Raw genomic sequence first — 7240 nt, 5'->3', positions numbered from 1 at the left:
AACCTTAAAATGGATATAACTGTAACTGTTCAAAGTTTGCAAATAAGGGCAATATATATTAGGACATATCACAAACACCTTTGTACCAGAGGGGTTAACTAGGGAAAGCAGCTCACTTAATAAACAAGTGAACATTGGGTGTCCTGTTATAAACTTCTATTCTTCCTGTGAGAACAGTGCTCTCTGATCCAGATGGCTTCCTGCTACAGCTGCTCTTTTTGGAATTCATCCAAATTTAGACAGGTTGAATAACATTGTCAAAAAATGTTTATGCAAATAGACTATGATTTTATGTAAAATTAACAGTTTAGGCACAAATGTTGCCTGGTGCAATCAATATTGGTGAAAGAGTTGTGATGTTATTTTGTAATAATTATGGTTACCTTAATCCAAAGTCAAAGGAGTCTATTCATGAAGCAGTGAACAGTGAGGAGAAGTGAGCCAGTGGAGAAGTTGTCCATGGTAACCAATCAGCATTGAAGTAACTAACATTTATAATTTGCATATTATAAAATTATACAGAGCAGCTGACTGGTTGAAATCTTCTATGAAGTATGTGTCATAGCTGCCTACTCATCCTGATTGTCTGGAAGACTTCAGAATTCAAGGAGCTCTCTCGGACTCCTGAAAGAGTAAATTAGCCTCCTGGATCAAGCAACTTGGAACATATACCTTAAGATTGTAAAGGATGAGCAGGGGTGCTGAGGGGGGGATGTACTAATTGCCCATATATGTTGGGGGTCCAGGCCACATGCTGATGGGTACTTAGATCCCACTTTGCAGTGCATGGAGCTAATTCTCAGAAGGTTGTCACTCATATTTAATCCTTCACTCTTAACATAGGATTATTGCAGGAGACCCATTAGATTAGGCATTCCCAGCCACGGTCCTCAAGGCACACCAACAGTGCAGGTTTTAGTGATATCCAGGCTGCAGCACAGATGGTTAAATCATAATAGCTCAGCTACTAATTAAGTCACCTATGCTGAAGACTGGATATCACTAAAACCTGCACTGTTAGTGTGCCTTGAGGACCGTGGTTGGGAATGCCTGCATTAGATGGAAGACTTTTGCATTAAATTGATTGGTGACTGTTTGGTGGCCCCTTATGTCCGAAACAAGAGGTGAGTGGGAGATATGAATACATAAGCATTTACTTTATAAAATATAATCAATATGATTATTGACTCTGAGGACTGATTTATTTTGACAAGTATAATAATTCATGGAGAAGAATATACTACACTCAATACTTACGCCCCAAATGTTCAAAACTAAAACTTTTTTTTAACAAAATCTCTAACTTTTTAATGAGAGTCGACTAATCCAACTTAAAAATTGGATCAACTTAAATTCATTTGTTGACCCTCAGCCCTCTTGTCCCTTTGCTCCCACTGCGAGATGGCTGATGTTGGGTCATCACAATATGCATGACTCATGGAGGATATTGAATGATAGCAGCAGAGAGCTCACCTATCATTCTCATGAGTATAATGCTTTTAGGATTATTTACAATATACAGGGTGAGGCAGAGTAACAGGCTTTTAAAAAAACTCAGTAATTAATAAAATGTTTTTTATTTGCCAAATTACAAATATGCCTTCTTAAAGTACATTCTGTCGCATGCCATTTATTTCTTGAAGATCACATCTTCGGGGTGACCTCCATCTCTGTGCGGCCATTCCTCTAATCTTGGGTAAATTCAACGTCCGTGCATGCTGACGGGGAGAGCGCTTTGAATGTTGAGCGGCCAAAAAAAATCGTTAGCTCCAGACTCTTTGCTTTCTAGATTGATACATGCACAGACTCTTTGGGGTAAATTTACTAAGATGGGAGTTCTATTTAAGATGGGATGTTGCCCATAGCAACCAATCAGTTTCCAGGTATTATCTTCTAGAAGGTGCTAGATAAATGAGAAGTAGAATCTGATTGGTTGCTATGGGCAACATCCCATCTTAAATAGAACTCCCATCTTAGTAAATTTACTCCTTTGCCTTCTAGATTGATATGTGCACAGATTCTGATTGCACCTTGATCTTTTCTGATCTGTCCCTTAGGTTCCTTCCGATGTGCACTGCTTTTGGTGCTCCCCTTTCCTTTATCATAGTGATGATTTTAAGGGTTTCCTGAAACTCAATTGAATGGATTAAGTAGATGATGATGATGATTATTATTATTATTATTATTATTATTATTATTATTATTATTATTGTTACAATTTATTTATAAGGTGCCACAAGTGTATTGTAGCGCTGTACAGACAACACACATTAGAACAATACAGGGTATACAGAATGTAACATCACAGAAAACTAAAACAGAGCACAGGTAACAATTAGCACCACAGTTCTCAGTACACAATACAGCTGAGATGTCAGGAAGCAAGGAAGTAATCAGCGTACTACTGCGGATGGGCAGCCATTGGAAGAGTTGAACAGTCACGAGCAAGAGAAAATGCAGGTATAGACAGTCACTGAGAAGGAGAGAGCTCTAATTGAAGTGCAAGAGAAGAGGGCTGTGAGAACAGGGGGGAAGAGGGCCCTGCTCCAATGAGCTTACAATGTAGGGGAAGAGGGATATAAAATATATATAGATAAAAAATATAGATCACTGGATGACCCGGTCAGGGTCGGATTAGGCCTTGGGGATTGAGGGTGGGGTGGGGGGTGATATGGGGCACGTAAAACAGTATAAGATTGGTATCACCTGTGTTGAACTATTTCATTGATAAGAAAAGTCTTTCTACAAAAGTGATTGCAATCATTAATTAAGGGGGAAGTCCTGGTAGAGAGCATTTTGTCACTCCTGGAATGGGTCATGTTGGGAATTATGGATTGTGTATTTTAGTAATGCCTGGGTACTGTTTATAGCTCCACTTAATTGAGAGACAACTATTTTATAAAGTTTTCTTGTAGTAGAACAAAGACAACTTAACCTCAAAATACACATGGAAAAATAAAATCTATAATTTTTCTTGCAAAAATGCACTAGCAGCAGCCTCTGTACTACTTACACACTGGGACAGGACTAAGGAGTACTCTTTGTGTGTGTGTGTCTCTCTCTAGAACTGAATGCTCTCATTAGATTACAGGTTACACAGGACCCAGACACCCAGACGATATAGAGGAGAAGCTGGGATTCCTGGGTCACTTATAGCTCTCTTCCCGCCTCCAATCTCTCCTCTGGTTGGGAAACTTCATCGGTAGCTCATGAAACCTGATACTCCTGTGTCTCTGCCTGTACTTCATACTGTTGTGCTCACATTCTTGCTGCCTGGTTTTACTGCTGCACAAGAGGGAAAGCTAATGATGTCAGTGTGCTCTGGGTGGGGGTGGGAGCCTGTCAGAGGGGTGCCCGGGATACAGTTTACGCTAAAAGAAGATGATCTCTGTTTCTCCCACTGCCCCAGAGCCAAGCACACAAAACCACAGGACACCAAAGTACCAGGACAACTTTGACATTCTAGTCTTATATCGCAAAGAAGGAATTCACATAAAAGAAAACATAACATGCAGTACCGCAGGAATGGTATATATGTGGGAGTGCCCTTGTAGGCCACTCCAGATGACCTGAGCATTAAAGAAGTATCAAAAAGAAACAATAAAGCGCAAAGTGTTTCAAACCATTTTGCGAATAAATGCCCATAATGGAGACCCCACTTCAAATGCATTGGCTTTGAAATGTACGGAAAGACTGACTGGAGAGGTGTAGATTATGTAGCCCATATTTCTAAGGAGGAGGTCAAATGGGTATACAACCTCAAGACTCTTTACCCCAATCTTGACTTTGATCTAGGCTTCTTTCTGGCAAGTTAATAATTTTTCTACATATCTGGCAGATGCTGATTTTACCGTAATGCCCTCTTTCCCCATCTCCCTGTTCCTCCGGAATGCATGTGTGGTCTGCTGATATTGCATGAGCAGAATGGCCTGGATCCCAATACAAAAGGGAAATTATTCTCTTTGCATTTTCCTTACTTTATACCCTGCAGGGACGGGCCGTGCATTTGAAATTTAGTACATTCAGGGGTATGTGAATTTCTTATCACAGCGAAAAGAGGTGATACAAAATTCTAATTGTTGGGTCTGAAACACGATAATTAGTAAATATGCCCCATAAGGAAATAGTTTTTATAGGCCATCTTATGGTGGTACAACTTACTGTACATAACACTTTTTACTGTACATAACAAATTTTTGTTTTTGTTTTGTGCCTGGAATTAGGAAGGCCAATCCCGGTCCATTTTTTCAACCCCAGGTATCGGGATTGAAAAATGGTCAATCCCGGGATTCCCAGGATAGGCGTTTCCCTGTGTGGCCACCCCCCTCGCCTCACCCCGGCCTGCCCGATCCGCACACATAACTCACCATACAGTGGGGGCGGGCAGGTGGGACACTTCATCTGCTCTCTCCCGGCGGCTCCCAGTGTGAGAGGTCTCGCTGCGCTGGGGAGCTGAGAGGTGGAAGCTGGGCAGCGTCTAAGTGTCCTGAGGACGCTCAACGCTGATCCCTCAATCCCGGGAACGGAGCTTCCAAACCCAGGTTTGAATCCAGGATGTTTTTGGCCCTAAATCCCTGGATCCCGCCGATCCCGGGATTGGCCTCCCTATCTATAATGTTAGTATTAATTTTGGTAATACTGGGCGTGCTAATTCCAAATACAAAAACAGATTTTCTCCATCAGCTATATTTTTTGCACATGCCCAGGCCGCAGTACATCACCATCACCATGCATATGCAAAGAGGCTGTGTGATACAGAGCAGTGTGTGATACAGTATGTCTCTGAGGCGAGGGTGCTCTTGATCAGGATGGACCATGCTTTGGGTATATAGAACGAAAAATGCCTGGGCTAAGTACAGAAAAACTGAAAGCTGGATTTTTTAATGGCCCTCAAATAAGACAGCTCATAAACGATACTGGCTTCGTAGATTCCATGAGTGAGGGTGAGCGAATTGCGCGGATGTCATTCATACTGGTTGTCAGAAACTTTCTGGGCAACCACAAAGCTCAAATTTATGCTGAGCTAGTAAACAACATACTCATTAATTTCAGAGACCTTGGATGTAATATGAGCATAAAAGTTCTTTAAAAGTTCAATGTGCCCCTGTCATTATCGGCGCTGCTGTCTGTAACATAGCATGCTGATGTGCAGGGCAATGTATGAACAGTCAGTTGCACAGACTTTTCCGACCCCTGCAGCTATCGATTTTGACAACTGCAGGTGGCGTTGCCCATACACCACAGCAGGGACAGCTCTGTCCCTGGTTACAGCGCCTGCTGGCTCCGGGCTGCATGTGAGATCTCGCAAGAGTAGCGAGACCTTGCGCATGCCCAGTTGAGCAGGCCAGGGTGGGTGGAAACACAGCGGATCAGCACTGATGCACTGTGGTGTGCTGTGGTGGGGATCACCGGAGGGGGAGTTTCATTTCCCTGCTTTGGCAGACAAGATGTTAATACATCTTGGTGTAGCTTCATGCTTTGCCTCGGTAATGAGACATTCTAGTCTTATATTCACAGCACGGTCTATGCTGCTATATACATCTGCCCCCCAATGTGCATGTGTAGGGATGGCCATCAGTGGCCTGTCCATCGATGGACACCATCGGTGATAACCAATGGTACATAAACTATCTATGGTGAACCATTGATGGTTTGCACCACTTGATGGCCACCACTGAAAGGTGCTGGCTGGGCCATGTGCCAATAAAAAAAAATGGGCAAAAGCATTCGACATCAGCCATAAACCAATGATGATTAGGAATCATCGATGGTCAATGGCCATACCTATAGTGTGTGTGTGTGTGTGTGTGTGTGTGTGTGTGTGTGTGTGTGTGTATCACTCAGTGTGTGTGTCACACACTGCGTGAATCATCTTTTATAGTAGGAATGCCTGCCAGGTGGGTAGGAAGGGGCTTGGGCGTGGCATCCACGGAGGCTGAGAGGTCTGGTGGGGGGGGGGGGGTGAGTTCGACCACCTCTTTGGGACCACCAACAGACATACTATGGGCAATACACCCTGAATCTCTGCTTTCGCTGTGATAAGTACCAATGCTTTTTTGCTACATGATGGCTGCAAGTTTTTACATGCTTTTATTGCATTAAATTTGGATTGTGGCTGTTTTGCATCAAGCTGCTGTGCTGGTCAGTCCATTACTACTGAGCCCCTGATAGAGAAAATTGTTGCCAGAATCACCTATCTATCTATCTATCTATCTATCTATCTATCTATCTATCTATCTATCTATCTATCTATCTTTCTATATGTCTGTCTGTCTGTCTGTCTGTCTGTCTGTCTGTATGTCTATCTAATATGTATACAGTATATTAAACACATAGATCTATCTATCTATCTATCTATCTAGATCAGCCGTGGCCAACCTGTGGCTCTTGAGCCGCATGCGGCTCTTTCTTTATTCAAATGTGGCTCCCGACACTCAAAGTCACCTGACCACAACAGATCCTGGAAACTGGTGCACTCTAACCAGACACACAGCAGCACTACGGCAACTGAAAACTGAGGGAGACAGATACTGGGCTGAAGTGACATATGAGGGTGGGCTGGAGTGACACAAGGGGGAGCTGGCTGGAGTGACACAGAAGGATCCAGGCAGGAGAGACATAATGGGGGAGTTGACTGGAGTGATACAGGAGGGTGCTGGCAGGAGTGACACAGGAGGTAGCTGGCCAGATACTGGGCTGTAGTGACATATGAGGGTGGGCTGGAGTGACACAATGGGGAGCTGGCTGGAGTGATAAAGGAGAATCCTGGCAGGAGAGACACAATGGGGAGCTGGCTGGAGTGACGCATGGAGGAGCTGAAGTGTATTATGTGAATATGGCTTTTTCAATATATTTTATGTGGATCTGGATTTTTACATTATTTTATGTGGAAGTGTCTGTTTTAATGTATTTTATGTTGATTCTGGCTTTAAAATGTATTTTATGTGGATCTGGTATTTTCATTGTATTTTATACCAGGGGTGTGGCCTAGCAGGCACAAGGTCACACCCCATTTTTGCACACGTTCCTTCGGCTTGGTGTCGGCTCTTTGACGTACCTAACAAGATTTGCTGGCTCTTTGTCTCTGACTGGTTGGCCACCCCTGATCTAGATAGATAGATAGATAGATAGATAGATAGATAGATAGATAGATAGATAGATTGATAGATAGATCTATGTGTGTAACATACTGTATAGATAGATAGATAGATAGATAGATAGATAGATCATTTATATCATG

The 7240-nt window shown here is 42.8% G+C and overlaps 1 protein-coding gene across 3 annotated transcripts in view; it reads left to right on the top strand.

Annotated features, from left to right (window-relative positions):
* Positions 1-7240, top strand: part of INPP4B (inositol polyphosphate-4-phosphatase type II B) — a 1055719-nt gene that overhangs the window by 208055 nt on the left and 840424 nt on the right. The gene's annotated exons all lie outside the window — the stretch shown is intronic.

The sequence above is a fragment of the Pseudophryne corroboree genome, chromosome 1, assembly GCF_028390025.1.
Source record: "Pseudophryne corroboree isolate aPseCor3 chromosome 1, aPseCor3.hap2, whole genome shotgun sequence".
In the NCBI taxonomy this organism is placed as follows: domain Eukaryota; kingdom Metazoa; phylum Chordata; class Amphibia; order Anura; family Myobatrachidae; genus Pseudophryne; species Pseudophryne corroboree.
The sequence above is the reverse complement of the archived record's forward strand: the minus strand, read 5'-3'. Positions and strand labels throughout refer to the sequence as shown.